Genomic DNA, 27,732 nt, shown 5'->3' on the forward strand with positions numbered 1-27,732 from the left:
GCACCAAAATATTCTGCTCAATTTATATAGTAAAAACAAAACAGAATCTGTTTTAAATTCACGAAATATGGTCGAAATATTATGACTACATTAAACGTATCAAGCCAAAATAGTGGGGTTGATCATGCGCTGATCTATGATTTTTTCTATGAAATCAAATTCAAATCACGCGGTTGAATTAATAGAAACTCAATTGCAAACCAATTTTGAACTGATTGAGCATTTTATGTTCTGTCAGGTTCGGCTCAAATACGGTTCTCAAGTAAAACGACTTAAGTGAAAATCGAACCCACGCCGAACTCCCCGGAACGCCTTATGTATACGCTGCGCTTTATAGCTCGTATTGCTAAGGAACTATGCTGATTGAATACTATACTTTGATGCTATGTAGCATTAACAAATACTTTTCAGATGATATGAAAAAATTCAGTCAAAAATGGATAGCTACAAAGTCGGAATAAAAACTAATTTAGATTATCATAATGTAATGAAAAATTGCATAGTAAAGAATCTAATTATGTTAAACACATTTGTTTTTCACATCTTACTTCGTAACATCACGCATTCATGAATAGTTACAGGTAAGACAATAAAGAATGGAAAATTTGAAATGTGGGGTTAAAGTGGAAAAGTGCCAAGTTGCCTAATGGACACTCACAGAACGGGTTTCTTATTTAGAAATTCCTGATTTGAGTGCATTAGAACGACTTTAAACACCTATACAGGAGAAAATTTTGCATTTTTTGGTTAGGTTTTGGCCGCTGTTATCCTGAATGCAAGCATCATTGCACTACCCATATTTTCACTGTTGGGTTTTCTTTGATTTTGTTCAATTTATAAATGTGTAAATAAATCCGACTACTGGGGTCAATTACAATAAAAACCTAGTACAGTTGTTTAGTTGGAAAATGGCCGTGTATCTTGCTCAAATAATTCGAGTGAAAAACAACCCTGCTCGTATATCAAGGCGAGCGCTGAATGTTCCGACTGTCCCTCAATTCTTTTTGAATTTTTTTTGGGAAACGAAAATATTGAAAACCTATGAACTTTGAACAATATCTAAGTGTTAAATTTTGAGTCGTTCGAAATTAATACGACTAATTAGCTAGCCTCAGTTCAATTTGGAACGGTTTTGTTGTGCGGGATTATTCGCCACGCATAAATAATTTGCTTTACTTTATTCTCAGCATTGTGAATAAAGTCTACAAAGCGCGCATTATTTTCTCCAGAACATGGCCAATTTGGCGATTTCAAGACCCCCAAATCTCTACAAAAATGATCGGATGTAAAATATCTTTTAAAATTTGAACTCAGGAAGTCGATCTTCAATGGTGTGGATGTAGTTTTATTAGAGCGCAAAAAAGGCGGCCTTTCAAATGTTGTTTGAAAATCCACCCTGCAACCTAGAGAAAATCTTAGACCCACCCCTGGCGGTGAGAAAGCTATTATAAGAGTTTATACAATTATTTCTGATCTGTTTTCAGCCAGAAACTCAATATCAGTTAGTTTTGATAATCAAACAATGAGCTGATGTTACATATGACATTAACGAAATTATTAAATATGCTTGCTTCATCTTCTGCTTCTGCTACTTGTTTTTTAACAATGCAGGAGAACTAGATTTGATAAAATCTAAAATTTCTCTTCTTTAGCCTATTGAAATTAAATCGGCATGTCATTTTTATCATTGGAGTATTTGAACAGAATCATTTGTCCAGAAGCTCGGAAAAACCTCTAAAAACAGTTAGTAATACTTTTCCATACAATCCTTTTCCTCGTGTAATGATAAAAGCAGGCACGGATCTAGGAATTTCTCGAGGGGGGGGGGGACTTTCAAAAAAAAGTTGAAAATTTTGTCGACCTGTTTTTTATTAGGTCGACCAAATAGATTTTCTGAGCTCTCCTAAATCACTATTAAGACCCCACTTTGACCAAATTTTCTGCGCCGCAGGCAAAATTTTGAAAAAAAAACAGGAAAAAAAGGCAGAATTTTACCAAAATTAATCGGAGATTAAATATCTTTTTTAATTTGAACTCAAGAAGTCAATATCTTCAATGGGGCATATAAAAATGACTGATTTTTTTTTAAATTTCGATCGTCGAAAATTGACTGAATAAAAAAACCACACCAAGCATAGATATTCCTTTCTCTTGGAAAGTCGGAACAAAAACAACGGCAGAACATAAAAGACATCTAAATTTTGCTACATGTGTTCTATCCCGCATCCAAGTTTAGGCGTAAGTAACCGATTATAACGGATTTTTATGATGATTTTTCGACAATTGATTATAATTATCAAATTTAGGCGTTTAAAAGATTTGTAATTGATTATATTCGTGATATTTTTCATGAGATTATAACCTCTTATAATCGATTATAATTGATTGTAGTTCTTACAAACAACCCTTAAAATCAGTTATAATCAACTATAGTTTCTTATTTTGCCAAAGTTTTGTCAACTGAAAACTTATTCGAATTATAACTTACGGGATGAAATTTTTGTGCCAATCAGAAAATCTTCATAAGAGATTTCTTGAAAACTTTGGTTCATCTGAACACAAAATTTTTCCACGAAAAAAAGTTTCAAAGAGATCATTTCATATTATTTGAAAAATTCCCGCGGTAGATGAAAATTAAATCTTCCGAACCACTCATGAAACTAAATCAATTTGCTGTTTTGGTGTTTAAAAAAGCTTAAAATATGCAAAACAAAACAACTTTATGGAGGAAGAAAGAAACAAACCTTATATATTTGAAATGTTTGGAAAACTTTTTAAAAAAATTTCTCATTTTTATTGGGAACCAACGTCTACAAAAAGCACAAAACATAAGCTATTTAGATGCAACTTCGAAGACAAGATGGACAAACAAAAGAGATCACACACAAATTTAATCGATTATAATGGATTTTTGTGTAAAACTAATGAATTAGAAATTTGAATAAAAATAATGGATTGTAATCAATTATAATTGATTATAATTGTAGCTAAAAACATACGAAAAAATAATCGATTTTAACCGATTATAATGGTTTATAGTTAATTATCATTTGATTTTAAAAGGAGAGATTATAATCGATTATTAATTGGTTAAAATCGACTGTTTCTCAATTTTAGTAAGACTGGTACTGAAAACGTAATATATTCGATTATTAACGGTTGAAACTAACGCGAGATGTTTTGTGATCAGGAAACCACTTTTAGAAAGCGGGATAATCATGCAGTTTTTTTTAGCCCTGTGGAGTTTCCATCAACTAATTGTGCCAAATTTAAATTGATAAAAAAAACTTCGGATCAAACACTAGTATATTTGTCAATGTCAAACTTTGTTACGTCATTCAAATTGCATGTTAAGTGACACCGTTTTTTGGTATAGTTTCAGTTTCAATAAGTAAATTGCTTGAATTGAAGGTTAAGGTTATACTTTATTCTGGAGAGACCCGCCATGATACTAAGTGTTCCCGTTATATCACGTCCTATCGATTGGTAAACCGAAAACTGTTTACTTAAGGTGATATGAGATGGCGGACAAAAATCTGTTGTTTCTGATGAGTAAATAACAGATTATCGATAATGAACGCGTTGTTATGCAGATGTGTCGGAAGCTATCCCCTCAGGAATTCGAGGTACTATACTATTTTGATATATCCATTTTTGGTGAGGACCATAAAATTTTCCTAAGGCTCCTTGGGCGCCAATATATACTAAGTTTGAGGGGGAAGCACGCGTCCAATTTTTCCAAAAATGCCTAAAAATGCCCTGTTTTTTTAAAAAGTTTTGCCTGCGGCGCAGAAACATTGGTCAGAATGGGGTCTTTATAGTGATTTAGGAGAGCTCAGAAAATATTTTTGTTCGTTTTTAAAAAAATGTTGAATTGCCATTTTTTGTATTTTGTCTCTCTTGTGTACAAACATCACTGATATCTTGCTTATTAGCCTTGTTCTGTATTCTCGTCAAGTCTGCTTTAGTAGAGAGTGACATAAATTTGACAAAGAGTGTGTTATTTTCTGGAGCGTAGAAATAAAGATAATCACCGGTTTCTATATTATGTAACATAAATCCCAATGCAAAGTTGTTCCATCGCATGAAACTTCCCATCTAGGGTAAAAATAGCTCAATCTTTTTTTGTGCTGTTCATAAATTGCAACTGCCTAGTTAATCATTTTAAATATTTTATTAGTTGACTTCAAAATGCCCCGTCCAGTATTTTTCGATATATTGCCATCGGGTCATCTTCAGAGTCTTCCAATGCTCGTTTGTTTAATATTTTACTGTTCAAATTTATACTTTTGACTTTAACTATCGTAACAGCAACAATTTTCTACTACAGAGACTCAACATTTCGGTGCTTCTGAACTCCTCCTTGAATAACCCTGGGTCTCTCTTATCATGTTTTTTTGAGTTTGGAGAAGCAAGTACGAGTGAAAAAATAAAATGTTTGTGGCACCTTGTCTGAAATCGTCTCGACAACCGTTGTTCCGCTTTTCAACTCACTCTGCTCGCTTGCTGGGGAGGATACATTCATACAAAACTTCTTCTGCAAAACCAAACAGAGAGAATCAGTATCCATTTCGAGTTCTTCAATTTTTGTTGACATCGCAAAAGTTTTTGAAAAACTTATAATACAGCTCCGTTTGGCATACTGTACTATAAAGAATCCTAATAGAAAACGTTCACAATGATATATACTAGATTTAACAAATTTCACTTCATACAAGTCGTTAGCTACAATATAGAGTCTCGTGAAAAACTGGTTATTGATAGCTTATGTGTTTTTTCGTCATCAAGAAGTTTTGTCATTGTATGTTTTGATCTATCCATTATTTGATAACCATAGGAAGTTTTTCCTAGCAGTTTCAATGTTTGGGCTACCACACCAGATAAGAGATTTTCATTATCAACTCGCCTTGAATCAACAACAGATTGAACGAAACTGTTGAAAACTTTACGCAAAATGTACAAATTGATGAAGTTTTGTACAATTTAGTTTAAGATCGAAACCAAGTAAAAGTTGAAAAGTGGTGTTTTAGGAGTTTCTTTGGTTAAATTGACTCTCGGTATCAAGATTGGTTGCGGTTGTTTTAACAAATTGTTTTCTTTCGCATATGTCTTCATATTTTCCCAATATCGTTCCAACTGACATCAATATTTTTGAAAATAGGCGGGAAATTGAAAAAATTCGCTTTTAGCTCATCTAAACACTCAGATCGCATTTCACGTAGCCGAACTTTCTTTCATCTCAAAAGTTTTCCGGTAGTGAAATGGAAGAAGGAGTTCTTTTGAAGGGAAATTTTGCTTTAACGTAATTTTTAAAGTATACGTTATTTTTAAATTGATCCCATCGACTACACTCCCAATATACTTCTATGGAGTTTTTTTTTCTCGAATGTACTTTTTTGAAGCTCGTTCCTTTCTGTTTTTTTTGTTCCTCGTTTGATAACATAATCAATAAGTGTAGGTCTAGCTTCCTGACAAGGACAAAATTGAAAATAACAACCATTGCTTCAATAACCGTCTTACAATGGTCGCAAAAACCATCAACACTGAAGCAACCAAATTATTTTTGGTTCCCTTAGTGTAGTATTTCTCAATTATACATTCAGGTGTGGTTGCTCGAAAAAAGAAATGAATGTCTTTTCAAACGTTCGAACTCGATTTTGCCATGCGTTGAGTTTTTGTGTTTCCTCATTGTAGTCCCATCTTGTATATACGCCAGTTGGCATATCCCGACACATAGAATAAGGATAGAGTTGACAGGCATCAATCCAAACGTTTGATTTACACAAGTTTTTAGGGTAAAGTTTATAGTCAATTGACTTGTGTGGACAAGCATCGCTAAATTTGGCTGTATGCTGCCGAGTTTTAACATAACATTCCCTTTATCATGATTAATTTTGGTCGTTTTCTTCATAGCTTCGAGGGTAGGAACTATTTCTTTGTTGTTATACCACTGTACTGTTTTCTGCTGTTTACCGATACTTCTCCGAGGGAATTCAACCACAAAAATTCTATCTTCAATGTCGACATCGTCTGTAAAGATAATTTTATCTACTACATCTTCAGCTTTTGGCAGATTATTCATCAAAACTCCACGAACCTATTTTCGATCCCAAACTGATTTTTCCGGAAAATCACTGGAGGTCTTGAAGATGGATGTTTCAAGATTTATTGTTCCATGTAAATGAACAGCAAGCGCTCGAAACGAGCACAAGTTTTCATCGTACGGTTGCTGCGTGCGCACATACGAAATCGAACAGTTTACTTGATGGTTTCACAGAAGCGGTTCGGGAATCACAGAATCTGGACACCCCATCGGTAGTTTTTTGAATAAGGATGCACAAGTGGTCACATTTGTGGCCAACTTGAATTGCCATTTTGTATTTTGTCTCTCTTATGTACAAATTCCATTGATAGCTTGCTATTAACCTTGTTTTGTATGGTCGTCAAGTCTGCTTCAGTATAGAGCAGCATATTTTTTTTTCATGATTATAGAATTAACGAAATTCATCGGTTTGTATATTACGTAACAAAAATCTCAGGGAAAAATTGAGTTTTGCTGCGCAATCAAGTTTTTTCAAAGACTTGATCTAGTTTTTCATTAACTAGACTAGGATCTCTTTCTAAAAGTTGATAGTTGAATAGCTTGTGGCGTCCATTTTCTATCTCATTATCCTTTAAGAAGTGTTGACAGGCATTCAACTCATCTCTTAGCTGATCACTATTCTCGTCGGTTTGCGAGATTTTATTTAAATCAGCAACAAAATCACTCGTTTTCCTCGAGTTAAACTGATCTTTCTTGCGATTTGTTAAACTTATTAATAGCTTGGAAACTCTTTGATACACACTTTGATGACTCTACGTGCTTGTGGCTCTAAAAGTCCTTTTCTTGCTAATTTCAAGGTCAACAATTACAATTCGGACAAGAAATAACTCCTAGCACACAGATCTTGCTTTTTTTGTATTCTTATCACAAACTTCGCGTTTCCGTTTTTCATTCCTGTTGAGTGCTGGTATCTCAAAAAAATGGGAAATTTAGTAGAAACCTTAAATAAATAAACGTACTTTTAAAATTGGGAGATTCAAAATGTCCCAAAAAAGTTACAAGATTGTTCATACTTACTTTGAATTGTTCAGGATAATTGGAAAAGAATAACAAGTAGTTATTCAAAGTGTAGAATGATTGCCTTTAATGTAAAAGAAAACCAAAATGAAATGAGTTTTATTTGCTGTTGCTTAGGGAGAATAATCCAACCAAAATTGAGTAAAATTTTAGTAACACTGTTTTTTGGAGATCAACCAATCAGACTCCAGGTTTTTCTAAGAGTGATTTGTTTATTATTTTTTCAAAAACCTTAACCATGATTTGAAGTTTTTCTATCCGAACCAATTCTTTCTTGTTGAATTTTCTTGACAAGAAAAAAGCATAAATTCTAATTGACTTTCTTCTTGATGAGATAGATGTTGACTTCCACTTTGTTCATATTTTTTTGACGTTTATATGGTAAAAAAAAATTATAAGATTAAGAAAAGGTCTCTTCAGAAAACTTCACTCAAAAAAAGAGTTTACTTTTGAACCAAATATTGCTTGGCAAAACTTTAAAAACTGAGGCTGAATTAAACCTGACGAGAAAAGAAATTGTTCTATTCCCTAAAATTAAAAATTGATCAAAAAGTCGTTTGATACTATGGAGTAAAATTTCCAGAGGTTTGCTTCGAAAAAATCATCAACTTCGCGCTCTCCTCTCAAATCTACATCAAAATCAAGGTTCTTGAGAACTTGACCATCAATTACAAAATGAACAACTTCACATTGGTTAGATGCAAAAAAAGTTGATTGACCTGAAGAGAAATGATTACTTATATCGGAGATACTTCGAAATTTTTATAGCAAAAAACCTGTGGTAATTTATTTTTCAAATTTCTTGTGTCTATTGTCTTTTATTTGGAAGATTCAAGACCTTAGCAGAAAAACTTTTCTCTGATTGGATACAACTAGAAAAAAGCCGATCTTTTTCGGTGATTTGAAACGACAATGTCTAAAATTTTCTGAAACGGAACTTTATTTGTGATTGGACGCGACTCTATTATGAAAATTCCATGGATTATAATTGATTATAGTTCTTACAAACAACCCTTAAAATCAATTAAAATCAACTATAGTTTCTTAATTTGCCAAGGTTTTGTCAACTAAAAACTATATTCGAATTATAACTTACGGGATGAAATTTTTGTGTCAATCAGAAAATCTCCATAAGAGATTTCTTGAACACTTTGGTTCATCTAAACACAAAGTTTTTACACGAAAAAAAGTTTCAAAGAGATCATTTCATATTAATTGAAAAATTCCCGCGTTAGATGAAAATTAAATCTTCCGAACCACTCATGAAACTAAATCAATTTGCTGTTTTGGTGTTTAAAAAAGCTTAAAATATGCAAAACAAAACAACTTTATGGAGGAAGAAAGAAACAAACCTTATAAATTTGAAACGTTTGGAAAACTTTTTAAAAAAATTTCTCATTTTTATTGGGAACCATTGTCTACAAAAAGCACAGAACATAAGCTATTTAGATGCAACTTCGAAGACAAAATGGACAAACAAAAGAGATTAGACACAAATTTAATCGATTATAACGGATTTTTATGATGATTTTTTGACAATTTATTATAATTATCAAATTTAGGCGTTTAAAAGATTTGTAATTGATTATATTCGTGATAATTTTCATGAGATTATAACCTCTTATAATCGATTATAATTGATAATAGTTCTTACAAACAACCCTTCAAATCAGTTATAATCAACTATAGTTTCTTATTTTGCCAAAGTTTTGTCAACTGAAAACTATATCCGAATTATAACTTACGGGATGAAATTTTTGTGTCAATCAGAAAATCTCCATAAGAGATTTCTTGAACACTTTGGTTCATCTGAACACAAAGTTTTTCCACGAAAAAAAGTTTCAAAGAGATCATTTCATATTAATTGAAAAATTCGCGCGGTAGATGAAAATTAAATCTTCCGAACCACTCATGAAACTAAATCAATTTGCTGTTTTGGTGTTTAAAAAAGCTCAAAATATGCAAAACAAAACAACTTTATGGAGGAAGAAAGAAACAAACCTTATAAATTTGAAATGTTTGGAAAACTTTTTAAATTTTTTTTTTCATTTTTATTGGGAACCAACGTCTACAAAACCTCAAAACATAAGCTATTTAGATGCATTTTCGAAGACAAAATGGACAAACAAAAGAGATCACACACAAATTTAATCGATTTTAATGGATTTTTGTGTAAAACCAATGAATTAGAAATTTGAATGAAAATAATGGATTATAATCAATTATAATTGATTATAATTGTAGCTAAAAATATACGAAAGAATAATCGATTTTAACCGATTATAATGGTTTATAGTTAATTATAATTTGATTTTAAAAGGGGAGATTTTAATCGATTATTATTTGGTTAAAATCAACTGTTTCTCAATTTTAGTAAGACTGTTACTAAAAACGTAATATATTCGATTATTAACGGTTGAAACTAACGCGAAATGTTTTGTGATCAGGAAACCACTGTTAGAAAGCGGGATAATCATGCAGTTTTTTTTAGCCCTGTGGAGTTTCCATCAACTAATTGTGCCAAATTTAAATTGATAAAAAAAACTTCGGATCAAACACTAGTATATTTGTCAATGTCAAACTTTGTTACGTCATTCAAATTGCATGTTAAGTGACACCGTTTTTTGGTATGGTTTCAGTTTCAATAAGTAAAATGCTTCAATTGAAGGCTAAGGTTATACTTTATTCTGGAGAGACCCGCCATGATACTAAGTGTTCCCGTTATATCACGTCCTATCGATTGGTAAACCGAAAACTGTACACTTAAGGTGAAATGAGATGGCGGACAAAAATCTGTTATTTCTGATTGGTAAATAACAGATTATCGATAATGAACGCGTTGTTATGCAGATGTGTTGGAAGCTACCCCTCAGGAATTCGAGGTACTATACTATTTTGAGATATCCATTTTTGGTGATGAACCATAAAATTTTCCTAAGGCTCCTTGGGCGCCAATATATACTAAGTTTGAGGGGGGAGCGCGCGTCCAATTTTTCCAAAAAATGCCTAAAAATGCTTCAAAAGTTTTATTTCCAAAAGTTTTGCCTGCGGCGCAGAAACATTGGTCAGAATGGGGTCTTTATAGTGATTTAGGAGAGCTCAGAAAATATTTTTGTTCGTTTTTAAAAAATTTTGAATTGCCATTTTGTATTTTGTCTCTCTTGTGTACAAACATCACTGATATCTTGCTTATTAGCCTTGTTCTGTATTCTCGTCAAGTCTGCTTTAGTAGAGAGTGGCATAAATTTGACAAAGAGTGTGTTATTTTCAGGAGCGTAGAAATAAAGATAATCACCGGTTTCTATATTATGTAACATAAATCCCAACGCAAATTTGTTCCATCGCATGAACCTTCCCATCTAGGGTAAAAATAGCTCAATCTTTTTTTGTGCTGTTCATAAATTGCAACTGCCTAGTTAATCATTTTAAATCTTTCATTAGTTGACTTCAAAATGCCCCGTCCAGTATTTTTCGATATTTTGCCATCGGGTCATCTTCAGAGTCTTCCAATGCGCGTTTGTTTAATATTTCACTGCTCAAACTTATACTTTTGACTTTAACTATCGTAACAGCAACAATTTTCTACTACAGAGACTCAACATTTTGGTGCTTCTGAACTCCTCCTTGAATAACCCTGGGTCTCTCTTATCACGTTTTTCGAGAAGCAAGTACGAGGGAAAAAAATGTTTGTGGCACCTTGTCTGAAATCGTCTCGACAACCGTTGTTCCGCTTTTCAACTCACTCTGCTCGCTTGCTGGGGAAGATACATTCATACAAAACTTCTTCTGCAAAACCAAACAGAGAGAATCAGTATCCATTTCGAGTTCTTCAATTTTTGTTGACATCGCAAAAGTTATTGAAAAACTTATAATACAGCTCCATTTGGCATACTGTACTATAAAGAATCCTAATAGAAAAAATTCACAATGATTTATATTAGATTTAACAAATTTCACTTCATACAAGTCGTTAGCTACAAAAAAAAGTCTCGTTAAAAACTGGTTATTGATAGCTGATGTGTTTTTTTGTCACCAAGATATTTTGTCATTGTATGTTTTGATCTATCCATTATTTGATAACCATAGGAAGTTTTTCCTAGCAGTTTCAATGTTTACTACCACACCAGATAAGAGATTCTCATTATCAACTCGCCTTGAATCAACAACAGATTGAAGGAAACTGTTGAAAACTTTACGCAAATTGTACAAATTGATGAAGTTTTGTACACTTTAGTTTAAGATCGAAACCAAGTAAAAGTTGAAAAGTGGTGTTTTAGGAGTTTCTTTGGTTAAATTGACTCTCGGTATCAAGATTGGTTGCGGTTGTTTTAACAAATTGTTTTCTTTCGCATATGTCTTCATATTTTCCCAATATCGTTCCAACTGACATCAATATTTTTGAAAATAGGCGGGAAATTGAAAAAATTCGCTTTTAGCTCATCTAAACACTCAGATCGCATTTCACGTAGCCGAACTTTCTTTCATCTCAAAAGTTTTCCGGTAGTGAAATGGAAGAAGGAGTTCTTTTGAAGGGAAATTTTGCTCTAACGTAATTTTTAAAGTATACGTTATTTTTGAATTGATCCCATCGACTACACTCCCACTATTCTTCTATGGAGTTTTTTTTTCACTAATGTATTTTTTTGAAGCTCGTTCCTTTCTGTTTTTTTTTGTTCCTCGTTTGATAACATAATCAATAAGTGTAGGTCTAGCTTCCTGACAAGGACAAAATTGAAAATAACAACCATTGCTTCAATAACCGTCTTACAATGGTCGCAAAAGCCATCAACACTGAAGCAACCAAATTATTTTTGGTTCCCTTAGTGTAGTAGTTCTCAATTATACATTCAGGTGTGGTTGCTCGAAAAAAGAAATGAATGTCTTTTCAAACGTTCGAACCCGATTTTGCCTTGCCTTGAATTTTTGTGTTTCCTCATTGTAGTCCCATCTTGTATATACGCCAGTTGGCATATCCCGACACATAGAATAAGGATAGAGTTGACAGGCATCAATCCAAACGTTTGATTTACACAAGTTTTTACAGAAAAAGGGTTAAATTTATAGTCAATTGACTTGTGTGGACAAGCATCGCTAAATTTGGCTGTATGCTGCCGAGTTTTAACATAACAGTCCCTTTATCATGATTAATTTTGGTCGTTTTCTTCATAGCTTCGAGGGTAGGAACTATTTTTTTGTTGTTATACCACTGTACTGTTTTCTGCTGTTTACCGATACTTCTCCGAGGGAATTCAACCACAAAAACTCTATCTTCAATGTCGACATCGTCTGTAAAGATAATTTTATCTACTACATCTTCATTTTTTGGCAGATTATTCATCAAAACTCTACAAACCTATTTTCGATCCCAAACTGATTTTTCCGTAAAATCATTGGAGGTCTTGAAGATGGATGTTTCAAGATTTATTGTTCCATGTAAATGAACAGCAAGCGCTCGAAACGAGCACAAGTTATCATCGTACGGTTGCTGCGTGCGCACATCCGAAATCGAACAGTTTACTTGATGGTTTCACAGAAGTGGTTCGGGAATCACAGAATCTGGACACCCCATTGGTAGTTTTTTGAATAAGAATGCACAAGTGGTCACATTTGTGGCCAACTTGAATTGCCAATTTGTATTTTGTCTCTCTTATGTACAAATTCCATTGATATCTTGCTTACTAACCTTGTTTTGTATGGTCATCAAGTCTGCTTCAGTATAGAGCAGCATAATTTTTTTCATGATTATAGAATTAACGAAATTCATCGGTTTCTATATTACGTAACACAAATCCCAGGGAAAAATTGAGTTTTGCTGCGCAATCAAGTTTTTTCAAAGACTTGATCTAGTTTTTCATTAACTAGACTAGGATCTCTTTCTAAAAGTTAATAGTTGAATAGCTTGTGGCGTCCATTTTCTATCTCATTATCCTTTAAGAAGTATTGACAGGCATTCAACTCATCTCTTAGCTGATCACTATCCTCGTCGGTTTGCGAGATTTTATTTAAATCAGCAACAAAATCACTCGTTTTCCTCGCTTTTATCCCGTAATCTTTCTTGCGATGTTGTTTAAATTATTAATAGCTGGGAAACTCCTTCTCACATGATACACACTTTGATGACTTTACGTCCTTGTGGCTCTGAAAATCCTTTTCTTGCTAATTTCAAGGTCAACAATTACCATTCGGACAAGAAATAACTCCTAGCACACAGATCTTGCTTTTACTGTGTTCTTATCACAAACTTCGCGTTTCCGTTTTTCATTCCTGTTGAGTGCTGATATCTAAAAAAAATGGGAAACTTAGTAGATACCAAAAATAAATAAACGTATTTTAAAAAATTGGGAGCCTCAAAATGTCCCAAAAAATGCCTTTAATGTAAAAGAAAACCAAAATGAAATGAGTTTTATTTGCTGTTGCTTAAGGAGAATAATCCAACCAAAATTGAGTAAAATTTTAGTAACACTGTTTTTTGGAGATCAACCAATCAGACTCCAGGTTTTTCTAAGAGTGATTTGTTTATCATTTTTTCAAAAACTTTAACCATGATTTGAAATTTTTTCTATCCGAACCAATTTTTTCTTGTTGAAATTTCTTGACAAGAAAAAAGGACAAGAAAATAGATGTTGACTTCCACTTTGTTCATATTTTTCGACGTTTATATGGTACGAAAAAAGTTATCCGATTAAGAAAAGGTCTCTTCAGAAAATTTCACTCAAAAAAAGAGTTTACTTTTGAACCAAATATTGCTTGACAAAACTTTAAAAACTGAGGCTGAATTAAACCTGACGAGAAAAGAAATTGTTTTATTCCCTAAAATTAAAAATTGATCAAAAAGTCCTATGATACTATATCAAAGACTCTTTTTATCCAGCTTTGGAGTAAAATTTCTAGAGGTTTGCTTCGAAAAAATCATCAACTTCGCGCTCTTCTCTCAAATCTACATCAAAATCAAGGTTCTTGAGAACTTGACCTTCAATTAAAAAATGAACAACTTCACATTGGTTAGATGCAAAAAAAGTTGATTGACCTGAAGAGAAATGATTACTTATTTCGGAGATACTTCGAAATTTTTATAGCAAAAAACCTGTGGTAATTTATTTTTCAATTTTCTTGTGTCTATTGTCTTTTATTTGGACCTCCGACCTTTTATTTGGAACTAAGATTCAAGACCTTAGCAGAAAAACTTTTCTCTGATTGGATACAACTAGAAAAAAGCCGATCTTTTTCTGTGATTTGAAACGACAATGTCTAAAATTTTCTGAAATGGAACTTTATTTGTGATTGGACGCGACTCTAATATAAAATTTTAATGGAAGTGAGCTGAAATTTGATGGGACACGACTACATACCAAATAAGGAAAATCAATTCGGATTGGTTAAACACACACACTTTTGAGTAATAGGCATTTCTCATTCTTGACTCAAAATTTTTCTATTTTCAACTTAACTACGGTCAACTAACTCCTCTCTCGGTTTCAGTCATTTAAATCGAACTTAACTACCGTCAACTACCTCCTTTTGCAGCTCTGAATCAGTCCTTATTCTTGTTTTTTTTTCAACTTATTGCTCAAAATGATCTTCTCAGTGCAAAACAACAACCTTAAAAACTCGGTAGAATTTTTGCCTGATCTAGTACAAATCCAAACTGTAGAAACAGTCTCTGGAGTTCTTTTTGGCACGAATGGACATACCAATCCAAGTGTGGTACATGGTGGAAGTGATGCGAAGGGATTTTAACGCACATCATATGACGCAAGTACCATCACAGAGAATAAATGCAAATGATGGGTGGAAGCCTCAGCAGGATGGGAGTGAACTACCTCAAGTTTCTTAACTCTAGATATCTGGCTCAACCAGTCAACGACTTCCTCTAACCTTGGGAGGAAGCAGGTTTAGCCGAAACTCCAGTCACAATAGACAAAGATGAGGGATTCCCTGAAGATGGCTCTAGCAGCTCAACAAGCACACCAACCTCGACTAGCTCTACGTCCAATAGAGAACCTTCAGAATTCTCGACAACCTCTTGATTAAAATTTGTTGTAAATAATAGTTGCTTGTCATTTATTTCATCTTTTGTTAAATTATCATCTTCTTTCAAAATTCTTTCAAATGTGAGAATGGATAAACAGTTCAGGCTAAAACACACCACATGATTGAAAACAATTAGAACCCAAATTGAATTATCGATACAATGTTTGCATTTTTTAAGGCTCTTTTTGCACACATTTTAGAGAAAACAAAAGTACAAATACTTGATCAGTTTTTGCTTCTTGTCAAAAGAAGCTGAAACACTTTTCGCATCTTGTAAAAAAACTGAATTATTTTTCGCATTTTGACCGAAGAATTGAACCAGCTTTTGCGTTTTGCAGAAACAATTGAAACCATTTTTGCATTTTAAAGGGAAAAAAATGAAACACTTTTTGTTTTTTGTCAAAAAAAAGAATCATTTATTGAAATATATTAAAAAAAACTGAAACGGTTGTTTTTTAAATCATTGAAAAAATGAAACCTTACTAGCAGTTGCTTGAAGATCAGAAGAAAAAACTACACTTCGCTTACAGATTTGAAGAGAATTTTGCATATTCATTAAATAACCGTGACAGTTTTTTGGTTTTGTTTCTTTGATTTTTTTTGGTAATTTTGTAAATCTTTGAGAAAAATTTGATATTTTATCAAAAATTTTTTTTAATTTTCGTTGAAAAATTGACATGAAAACGTTTTACAAATCCTTAACTATCAATCAAACAATCAAAAAAACCAAGTGTTCATTTTGAATTTTGTACTTTATGAGTTTTTTAGTGTAATCTGAAAAGAAGCTGGGAAGAACTTGACACATAGCAGCAGCCATCTATAATAAAGATTTTCGTTTAAAATCATAGAAATATATAGTAGCACTAACACCTACACACTGCAATTGATGGGGGAAAGTCTGAGCATGTGACAATAAACTGCCTCAAGCTTCTTGACTCTAGATATCTGGCTTAACCGGTCAACGACTTCCTCTTTGCTTGGGAGGAAGCAGGATTAGCCGAAACTCCAGTCACAATAGACGAAGATGAGGGGTTCCCTGAAGACGCCTCCAGCAGCTCAACAAGCACACCAACCTCGACTAACTCTACGTCCAATAGAGAACCTCTAGAATTCTTCGACAACTCCTTGATTAATATTTGTTGTAAGTAAATGTTGCTTGTCACTTATTTCATCTTTTGTTAATTTTTTATCTTCTTTCAAAATTCTTTCAAATGTGAGACTGGATAAACAGTTCAGGCTAAAACACACCATATGATTGAAAACAATTAGAACCCAAATTGAACTATCGATACAATGTTTGCACCTATTTTACGACTCTTTTTGCACACATTTTAGTGGAAACACTGAAATTGTGCGCAAAAGTACAATTACTTGATCATTTTTGCATCTTGTCAAACAAAGTTGAAACATTTTTCGCAACTTGTGAAAAAATTGAGACATTTTTTGCATTTTGACAAGAAAATTGTATCAGTTTTCGCGTTTTGTAGAAAAATTTGAAACAATTTTTGCAATTTGAAGGAAAATATGGAATAATTTTATCATTTGGTCAAAAAAAGTGCATCATCTCTGGAAATATTTTGAAAAAAAACTGAAATGTTTGTTTTGTAAATCATTAAAAAATGAAACCCTACTAGCAGTTTCTTGAAGATCAGAAGCAAAAAACTACACTTCGTTCACAGATTGAAGAGAATTTCGCCTTTTCATTAAATAACCGAGACAATTTTTTGTTTTTTTTCTCTATTTGTTTTTGTAGGTTTGTAGAAATTTGAAAAAAATTAGGTTGTTTATCAAAAAAATTTTAATTTTTCGTTGAAAAGTTGACATGACAGCTTTTTACAATTCCTTAACTATCAACCAAACAGTCAATTGTTTTCAGCAAGTCAAGTTCTCATTTTGAATTTTGTTCTTTTTGAGTTTTTACAGTAATCTGAATAGAAGCTGGGAAGAGCTTGACACATAGCAGCAGCCATCTGTAAAAATGATTTTCGTTTAGAATCATAGTTTTATAAGGGAGCACTAACACTTACACATTTTCCATTTTCGAAATCTTCTCACAGTAATTCAATTTATAGTTTTTTTCATTTTTAGGGTAAATTGAATGACTCAAACTGTCTAAATTTTTTAATCGCAAAATTTTTCTCTTCATCTAATCAGTTTATTTTTCTATTGAAAATGTACTCAAGAAAATACACTAGCTCTATTTATTTTGAATTTTCAAAAAATCACGTACAATAAAAAAAAGTGTACGGGGCAACTCAAAAACAGTTAGCAAGTTTATCTGGTTGGAAGGAAGGAGAAGCAAAGTCGGCAATTAAAAATAGTGTTGTTCACGATGCTGAAAACCAGAAGCTTGCCAACTGCAACAGCGTATGACACAGCAGCTTAGATTGAAAAGCAAAATTGTGTAACGATCAAGAAGTACCATGTTAACAAGCCTATCCATTTTCGGATTTGAGTCTTCACTGCAAAAGAGGTTAAATCAAAAAAATCAATTTTCTATGTCAACTATACTTTGAACGAATTCACTAAAAACTGTCCCAAATTTTACGAGACCTTTTGTTGTTGAGAATTGTAATGTACAATAAATTGTTTTAATTATGATTTTTGTCTTGTTACTTAAATCTTTATCCTCCAAAATCAAATTTTATTTAGATTTTGAGTTGAACAGTGTGTGTTGGAATATTGGTTTTTCAAGAAATTCGGTCATAAAACTCCGCAATACTTTGAGATTTTTTCAAATTGTTCTACTCGAAAAGTCCAAAAAAAAACGCTAACTGTTTTTGAGTCACGAAATTTGACAAATTTTTTCAGTGAACTCTGCATAATGGTAGAAAAAGAGCTTTCATAAAATACCGTTATATTACCGGAAATAAGATCTTATAGAATATCGTAGAAATGGAAATCAACGAAAAATATTCAACCTTTTTAACTACAAATTGAACATGATAAATTTCTCGATATACTTCCCGCATTACTTAAGTTATTTAGAGACATTCAAAAAAACTCGTATCAATAATGACGAATGCACTGTAAAAAATGATTTTACAGAAATTGAATGAAACTCTTAGAAATTTGAGATTATAAAGCAAGATTTTTCGGCAAATACAAAAATTCATTTCTTTGTACCTGTAGTGTATTCGATCCCGACATAAATTTGAAAGAAATGTATCAAAAACTCCTTTTCAAATGTTCATGGGATACAAAAACTCCTGTATGGATAATTTTTTGCAAACTCCAAAAATGTTTAGACCAAATGCATTCGATTTGACTCTGTGGTATCTGAGAAATCTAGAACGAAAAGGCATTTTGTTATGTTGCACCTAGGTTTCACAGTTCGTGTTTTCTTGATCACGGCACTGTATTACTTTTCTTTTTGTATGTTAAATTAATGGCCTCATTAACGTATGCATTGTTCAATTTTTAGTCACTTTATCCAAAAACTCTAGAGAAAACAGTAAACATAGTGGCTCTGGTTGTTTTGGATTTTGAATGTATTGAAACAATGAAGTAGTAGAGTTAGCTGTTTATAAGGATGGACAAAATGTAGAATATTCCTTATTTCCTCCAAAAAAATTTAAAGCAACACCCCAATCTACTTGTTGCACCAAGCAACTCCATGAATTCAGTTGGAGCAGTGGTTACAAAAAAAATTACTGAGCTTAAAATATGTTGAAATATATGGTAACCTCAAAACGGAACTTTCGCACGTGGCTATGACAAGTCTAAAATTCTGTCAAAATTTTGGAAACAAAGGTTGCAAACTTGGATGACTACGCATGTCCAAAAGTTCAGAAATTAAATTTCAAAGTTGAAAAAAATGATTGGAGGTGTAACAACTACCCATTTCGTCAAGCAAAACTCTTCACTGTGCAGAAAGAAAAGCATTTGCGTACGAAACATGGATTCGATGTATTTAAAGAAAAAATTGAGGATTATAATAATCCCAATGAATTGTTTTTTGAAAATTTTTTTAAATGTCATTGTCCCATTGTCACTTTTTCTTTCTATAGTTAAGAAGGTCGATCATTGTGGCAAGACCTTAAAAATAGGAACTTTTGTTTTGATGAAGAAAATCATGAACAAAAATCATGGAAGTTGTTTGAAAGAACATGTAATAGGTCTTGAAGCTGGTATGTCGTTCCGCTAATGTTATCATCAACATGTGACGAAAAGACAGTTTGGGTAGCTATCTATCAAGTACAGTCGGTTATAATTTACCTTCTCCAAAGCTATGAATAAAATAATATCTAACGAAGACCAAACTTTTTTCCCTTGGTGGTCCAAGTGCATCTCGACAATCTCATCTTATTTTTGATTGGTTGAAAGTTTGTCCTTACCAACCTGCATTTGGAAAAATTTCCCATATCAACAGTATCAACCTCTTTATAGTCAAATGCAAAGAAAAAGCTTAAATTTATTCACGAAGTAGATTTTGACTTCATTAAAAATATTCGTAAAAACAGATCTAAGTTTCTGCTTATTTTTGATGATTCTTGTAAAAACTGCCACTGCTGGATGACACAAGGAATAGAAAACTTTATACATCAAACACAATTTATTTCATCAAAACAAATTGAGAAGAGATTTTGAGTTACAAAATATGGAGTCTTCTTCAAGTCACCGAGAGATGTTTTACAATGCAATGCCTACCAACAACTACTAGGTTCTCAAGTGAAAGAGTGGTATCAAGATGCAACATCAGTTCCTAATGGTCAATTATTTTTTTATTTAACCCCAAAAACAGTTGGTTCACTTAGATATTGCTCTAATAGTGGTTCTGTAAAAAAAAAAATTACCAGCTGGAACAGAAACAAAGTTTCTGGACGATGAGTACAAAAAACCTCTCTGTTCTCCCAATATTTCAACTTTTTTCCCCGAAACTTCAAAAACAATTCATTCTTACATGTCCAAAATAATTAATTCAATTTCTGAGCGAGTAGTAGAAAAACCTATTCAGAAGAGAAATACAGAACCTTCGAGAAAAAGACGTAGTGAAATATTGAAAAATATATCAGAATTTACTCAAAAAAGAACTCCTCTGAACAAAAGAAGAATTATTTAAAGTTCATTTAAAGGGTTGCAATTAATGTCTATTACCTTTCCAATTGTCATTAAACGATTGACATAGATTTGAACAGTTTTTTTATTTCCTTACTCAATTTATCAATCACAAAGTACCCTTCCGATGAAACAAAAATTAGAATAAAAGCAAGAAAAAGAGGACAATGTACCAAAAGACTTAGATTCATTTTACAGTGGTGTAAATGCAAGGTTGAAAACGAGTAACAATCAGCACCTTATTGACTTATTTTTCAATTCTCATAGAATTAAACTGAGCCAGTCAGAAAAGATCATATTGTATGATCGAGATACAAAAGAATCTATTGTATAGTTTGTGTGTGCACTAAAGCTAAAAAGAACCGATTTCCACATATTTACTTCACGATTTCGGAAGCAACTCAAACTTTACTTAAACTTGTTATCAACAAGAATACCAAAGCAGAAGACAGAAGAACATGGGTCCCATTCAAAATCTGAAAAGGTAGGACTGAACAGATAATATTCTAGGGGTACAGCTGCGCGTAAAACTTGAGTGAAGTGAGCGGTTTATCAAAAAAAGTAAGTAGAACAACTCGTACAAATCGAGACATCGTATACAAAATTTGGTCCACCAATCAGAAGTTTCCGAAGACTTCAAGCTTTTTCAAAATAAAGCACTGAAATCAAGGTAAACGATTTTTTGAAAAATTTTTCTATCAATCAGTAGTCATGGATTCTTGTACTATCAAACTAGTTTCTAATGCTTCTTTTAATTGTTGTCCGAATCAAAGTCTTGGCTCTTTTATCAATTTTCTACCGGAGCAAAGACATTTTAAAGGAGAATGGGAAGTTGCTACTTCAGAAATATCGTACCTTTCATTGTACCAAAACGTTACTGAAGGAAAAATTACTCTCATAGATTGGAGAGAAAACTTGAGGCAAAAAAAGAGTTGTATTGGCAAGTATTGGTGATAAAGTTGTAGCTATGAATGAAAAAATTCAAAAACGTATAGGTGCGCAAAATTCTGAATTTAAGGGAATTTATATATCAGTAGATAAGATTAAACAAAAATAACCTTTCATTTACCTGAGGATCAATCGATGTTTTTGACTTAAAGTGCTGATATGAGTCACATTTTTGGCTGTGATTTAAAGCAAATTAGACAGGGGTTATAACGAGTGGAAGAAGACCACAGTTTCCTCAGTACTCTTACAACGTTATAAGAATACATTTCCTGATGGTATATGGGGATATCATAGAATATAATATAGTAGGTGATACAAAAACTCGTTTACTTTGTTGTATTCTTTTCATTTCCACAATTAAAATTGGAGACTTGATATCTACAAGACAGAACATGAAGTATCAGTCTTTTACGAAACTTCAATTTAAAGGGTTAATGAAAGAATCATTTCATAGCATAAAAATTGAACTAAGGGATACGACAGGCAAAATTTTTTGCAAGATTCGAATAATGATTTTTCGAACCTTACTAAAAGTATATAGTCCCATCTGCAGATCATTTGAAATCGCAGCCCCATATATTGGAGAACTTACAGACGGCTTCGGAGCTTTTACAAATTCTTTTTCGGAAGTTTTTGATAAAGTCCCAGTTTTGGAAACCATTGTGTCATCTTACACACAAGAAATTTTTACCAGTACTTCTCTAGACGAAAGTAACTGAGTTTGAATTTGAGAAGGACCGTTTTCTTTGTTTGGATATGCGTGATACCCACCTAAATTTAAACCTTCAATTACCCTTAAACCTTCAAAAGAAGAAAAATCGGAGTATAGAGCAAAATCAGTGAATAACTGAGTTAAGGAACCAGAACCTTACTAAACTAGGTAAACGCCGATGGATTATATTGTCATAAGGCACAAGTATCGAACGATTTCAACTCGTCGGCAGTGCGTAAGGAAGGAATACATGCTTGTCACGGAACTAATTTTGAAGTATTTTCGGAAACATTTGACATGTATCCGTTCTCTGGAAGAGCAGTTTCCGTAGGAACAGGGAAAATTTTTTCACTCTATTGGAAGCTTGCCAATGATTTGTTTACTTGTGAAAAATTTCTACTACCAAAAACCGCAGTTTGAAATAAACTAATTCGATCTAGACCTAATCTTTACATGCTGTCTGACAACTGTGAGGAAAATTGTTAATTGTTCGCTGTTTACTAGATGAATTTTGAACAGAATCTGAATACCCAATAAAAGCTGAACCTAATCATCAAAACTGGCAAAGGAATCTAGAAAATGAACCTGCTCATTACAATTACATGGAATTTATAGCAAGAACATCTATCATTGGATCTCGTCAAAACCAGTTTATTTAAGAAAAGGTTTTCAATAATGATCCAATAAGAAAAATAACTGTTGCAATGAATACAAATTCAGCTGTTGAGGGATCCTTTTTTGAAAATCGTTTCAACTATCATTAATTTTGTTTGAGAGAGCTTTGAATTTTTTGAACTGGAAGAGCAATTGTTTCATTAAATACAACTTATCTTTGTCGCCTCTATGTAAAAAAAATGAAAGCAATGCAGATTAACAAAATTTTTCCAGCTCTTCTTATGGAAAGTTTTCAAAACCACTAAATCACTGTTTTTGACTTGATTTCACTACAGATTTATCCAGAAATTTAGAGAAAGTTTGAGATCAGAATTGTTTTTCTAATTTTCCTTGGAGTGAGTAACGGAGGCGACAGTCTTGGGAGAACGACCATCAAATGTTCAAATTGACAAATTCGGAACACTCGCTAAAATGTTTAGTTTTTATGAAATTTCAGGGTCCTATAGAAAATTTGTTGCTATATTGAGATTTTTTTCCTGGTTTTTGTATCTGTACTATATATTTTGTTTTTCGTCAGACCTAAAGTAGACAAGGAATGTTGCCTAATTGAAAACCCGAGAATTTTGTACAAGCTAGACTGTGAACCAGTGTTCAAAAACCTTTGTCTCCAGTACATAATACTTTTGTGATACAGTACCTGAATGCGTGTCAGTCATCCAATCTTACTTTTTTAATTCTAAATTGAATTACCAAGCTGTCAATTTTTTGTTTTTCGAATTAAATCAAGTAGCAATTGCAAAGATGCATGAATATTCACTTCTACAATTTATCGAAAGAATTCCTGAGCTTAAGTTCAAGTATATGAGGTCTTATCCCTCTGATAAAGTTACTCAACTAACAAAAACTTTTTAGGCAATAATTAATTCAGCTCCAAGCAATTATAGAGGAGAACACTGAATCGTGATTGCTCGATTGGACAAAACGTACTACTTTTTTGATTCTTTGGAAGGAAACGTTTCAAGTATTAATCTTTACAGAAAAAGTACTAGCGCATTGTTCAAAGGAAACATGATATGATTTCAATGTTTTGAATTTTATTAGTAATTATATGTGAGAACACAGTGAGTTATTTTTTGTGCGAATGTATGTACATCGCTGCAACAAAAATTTGTAGGATGTATTTTTTTAATCTAACTGTAAATTTTAAACTCTAAATTTGTATTTGTAATGGATATTCTTGATTTGTTTTCTTTTTGAAAAATGGAAACTTACAATTTGTAGAAATCCAGATGAGAATATCCGGGAATATGAAGGAGAGTTTGAAGAAAAAGATGATTTGTCACTTCTAGGAGCAGTAGGTTTGATAAAAACAGCACGAAGTAAACTGAATGTGATTAATTTTAACAATGATTCTGAATATGAATTTTCGAGATAATTTTTGTTGGCTTCAACATCAATTTTTTTAAAAGTTTATTTTGTGGAAATTTTCAAGAACCACAGAAAAAATCTTTTTTTAATCTTTGTCAGAGTAAACTTCTTAAGATATTTGAAATAAATTTGTGGTGATTGGAGATTTTATGGTGATTGGAGATGATGATCTAAGAAATTAAATTGAAAAAAAAATAAAATCAACTGGCAACCATTTTCTAGTTTTAAGTTTGAGCAAGTTTTCAGATTTTCTTTGTTGTTGCTAAAACTTACCACGTCTGTTATACTAAAAACTTCTAACGCTCAAAAAAACAAAATCAATATTTCGAGAAACTTTGCATAGGGTAATTGGCTCACCGTGAGTGGTAACATCTGATGTTGCAATTTTGACATAACTGTATTAGAAATTTTTTGTTTATGTCCACTACCTTGCTTGAATAAACAAACATTCAATTTGTTTATATAGTTCAGCGTCCTCACTCACAAGGGGGGGGTAACAACTGTTGATGCAAATTTGAATTTTTTGCCCGAGAAAAATGTTGTTTACGTCCACTAGTTCGTTCCAATAACTAAACAATAAATTTACTTACAAACTCCAGCGTCCTCACTCACCATGAGGGGTAACATCTGTTGCTGCAAATTGAACATATTTATCTGAAAAAGTTTTTGTTCACGTCCACTACCTCGCTTAAAAAAAATATAAAATTTCATTACTCAATTCAGTGTCCTCACTCACCACGGCAGATGACATCTGTTGCTACAAATTTGACACTTTTGTCTGAGAAGTTTTTTTGTTTACGACCAGTACTTTGCTGTAATAAACAAATACGAAAATTTGACTGCAAAAAAAATTAAATCTTTTCTGAAACTTACCAACTTAAGTTTACCATCAATAAAACTATCACATCGTCATACATAAGTTTTTAAACATTCCCACCTGGGATCTTTAGCCTTGCTGTATCGGCGAATTCGGGCGCCAACATTTTTTTTTCTCGAAACTTACCATCTTACCATCTGAAACTCTGAAACCTATCACCTTAAAATATGGGAAATATTTTCCCTATCTTAATAAATAAGGTGATGAACGAATATTTTTCAGCCTGTGTTGAAATACGGGAGTCATCGAGACCCCTCCCCCCTCGGACAATTTCTAACCGACCAAACTACTCCTGGCCAAATACAATCGGACAACGGAAAATATTTATCAGTATCAGTAAAATTCAATACAGCATCTTAAAGGTATTTCTCCTCAAATTGTTGCCAATTAACCAATAAATTTTTTTTATTTGGATCAACTGTACAATCTCGCTCATCACCCCCTCCCTAAGTGACCTACCGTAGAATGTCTTCTCCAAGAATGTATTATTTCGGAAACATTGGTTTATACATTTTTCTTATGCGGGGTTGCCTTTGCATGCTGTTAACTTCACGAAATAATGTTCTAAATCCTTTTTCTTTATAAATATCTATGCATAAATTTAGTTTTCAAAAAATCTATACTTTCTCAGCCCTAAATCGATTGGGGGAGAGAATTGTACGGTTGATCCGAGAAAACCTTAGGAAATTTGTTTTTAGGTCTAAGGTCTTTAGGTATTTTCAACTGCAATGTGAACAGGGGCAGATCTAGGATTTTCTCGAGGGGGGGGGGGGCGGATTTTCAAAAAAAATCGAAAATTTTGACGACCTTTTTTTTAGGTCGACCAAATTGATTTTTCGAGCTCTCCCAAAGGACTGTTTTGCCCCTATTTTGGGCACTTTTTGAAAAATTTTGACAAAAAAATTGCGTTTTTTTTGGCGCGCGCTCCCCCTCAAAGTTAGTATATATTGGCGCCAAAACTTTGCTTTAAGTTTTATTCCCTGTCCTCAATATTGGAAGTGTGCGGGCTCTAGTAAATTCACCTCGTGCAGCAAAATAATTATTCGGAAGGTAACTTGGTGAAAACCCTGCTAATTGTTCACCGTTTAGATGGCTCGCATTGGACAGAGAAAAATATTGTCATTTCTACTTCTCTCCATTCCATGGCTCGTTGTCTATAGCGTCTCCAAAAACAATGACTTCTTTAAAAATTTGGCGAAAGGGATTTCCGTTATTAGAATAAGGAACAACTGGGGGAGCAATATGTCGAAAAGTGTTGTCGTAGCACGAATTTTGAGCAACGACTTGCCTCCTCTGCACGGAGATCGCCAAACATACCTAAACAGTAGATTTATTCTGCAACATGAGATTTTACCACCCGATTTTAAACGTCTCTGGATTCTCAATTCTATAGTCAATAAAAGCAAGCAAGAGGAGTTGGAAACATTGCTCACTACTTATGACGAGTGGTTCGAAACTATCAGCTTTCCGAAGACTAATAACTCAAAGGTTTTAGAACAACAAGTTTTGAATGTGAACAGAGCTCGAAATATTGGAATTTGGGAAGCTTTCCAGTCTGGTGCAAATTGGGTTCTCGTTTTGGATGGTTGCTCATTTTTGACCTCTGAAAGTTTGTCTTCCATTGCTCCATTCATACGAGACAAGACAAGAAAAGAAGTACTTTATTTTATTCCTATGGTTCGCCTGCAGCATAAAGAACCAGCAGTGTCGATGAATACTTCTTATTCCCAACTTTTTCCTTACATATCAGGACAACAAGAGTGCCAACTTGGAATAAGTCGAAAAGCGTTTGATTCCCAAATTATACAAAATATAACAACGCCTCAGAACGGTTACGTTTTTGATGAAAAGAAGCTCTATGCCGATGCAAACAAGCTTGATTTCTTAATACGTGCGCATGAATCACGTTTCAAGCAATATGTGCATTGTCAATCATCTATGGTGGGGTGGCAAATAGAGAAGTCTAGAAGTGTGGAGAGAGACCTGAAACGAATGAAAAGATGTGGATACGTTTTGCGACTACTTTATCACCCAGAGGATAGTGCTCCAGCCAATCAGTCACTATCCGGTCAGGAAAGATCTGATCAGAGACACGATTCTAAAAGGAATTTTGAGAAAACTCTGAAAACACTAGCCTCGGAGTATCAATAAAAGCAATTATAAAGCATCAAGGGCGGATATGACGCTAGGAGTAAGCGGTGCTGGCTCTTTTCCAGTTTCCCAGCCCCCTCGTAGAGTTACAATGCAAAGTTGTTCAAAAAATACTCATACGGCAACTTGCATTCGTTCATGCGGACACGTTATGTTAAGTTAAATAATCAAGGTCATATTAGATAAGCTTTTGGATCTCTAATTTCAGTAAAAATCAATGGGTGGAACTGAAAAGAGCGGTGGTGTTTTTAGTTTCTAAGGCGGGCTAGATGAGTTTATGTCCGGGGTGGCTCACTCATAGAGTCATTTCAGATAAAGTACACTGTCTGTTCGTCACGCTATCTAATTTTCGACCAGGTAGATTCGTGCAACTTCCTAATCTAATACCGATCTGAATCTTACTCTTATATCTCCTAGTCTCAATAGATCTAGTGTATACTGGTATTTGCGAGTTAGTTATCTGGAACTTGTTCCAAAGAAGAACAACTGTATTCTAAGTTATATTCAAATTACTCTTAGTTTCAGCACTTCAAATAGTTATCAGTGTTAGTTATGGATCATGCTTGGTTAAAAAAAAATTTATGAGGATCGTTTTTCAAGAACATAACTGGTTCCATAAAGTAACAACTTACGTCAAATCGTTTCAAAACAAACTTAAAAACAACGTACAGCGCAAAAATCGTTCGTATTTGAAACATTTTTCTACCTCGCTGTACCAGGGTCAGCCAATAATCTTAATTGGGGGCCTTAAGTTTGGCACAAAAATCGGCAAAACAAAGCCAAAACGCTCCT

General features: G+C 33.2%; 1 protein-coding gene and 1 long non-coding RNA gene across 2 annotated transcripts in view; both read left to right on the forward strand.

Annotated features, from left to right (window-relative positions):
• LOC134842146 (sorting nexin-12-like) overlaps nt 1-27,732 on the forward strand; it is a 457,691-nt gene that overhangs the window by 374,882 nt on the left and 55,077 nt on the right. The window lies entirely within an intron of this gene.
• On the forward strand, nt 1,622-27,217 carry LOC134842678 (uncharacterized). Its single transcript, XR_010162526.1, has 3 exons — nt 1,622-1,743; nt 25,012-25,151; nt 25,879-27,217. It is a non-coding gene; the product is annotated as an uncharacterized LOC134842678 (long non-coding RNA).

This window comes from Symsagittifera roscoffensis, chromosome 3 (genome assembly GCF_963678635.1).
Source record: "Symsagittifera roscoffensis chromosome 3, txSymRosc1.1, whole genome shotgun sequence".
Taxonomy (NCBI): Eukaryota; Metazoa; Xenacoelomorpha; order Acoela; family Convolutidae; genus Symsagittifera; species Symsagittifera roscoffensis.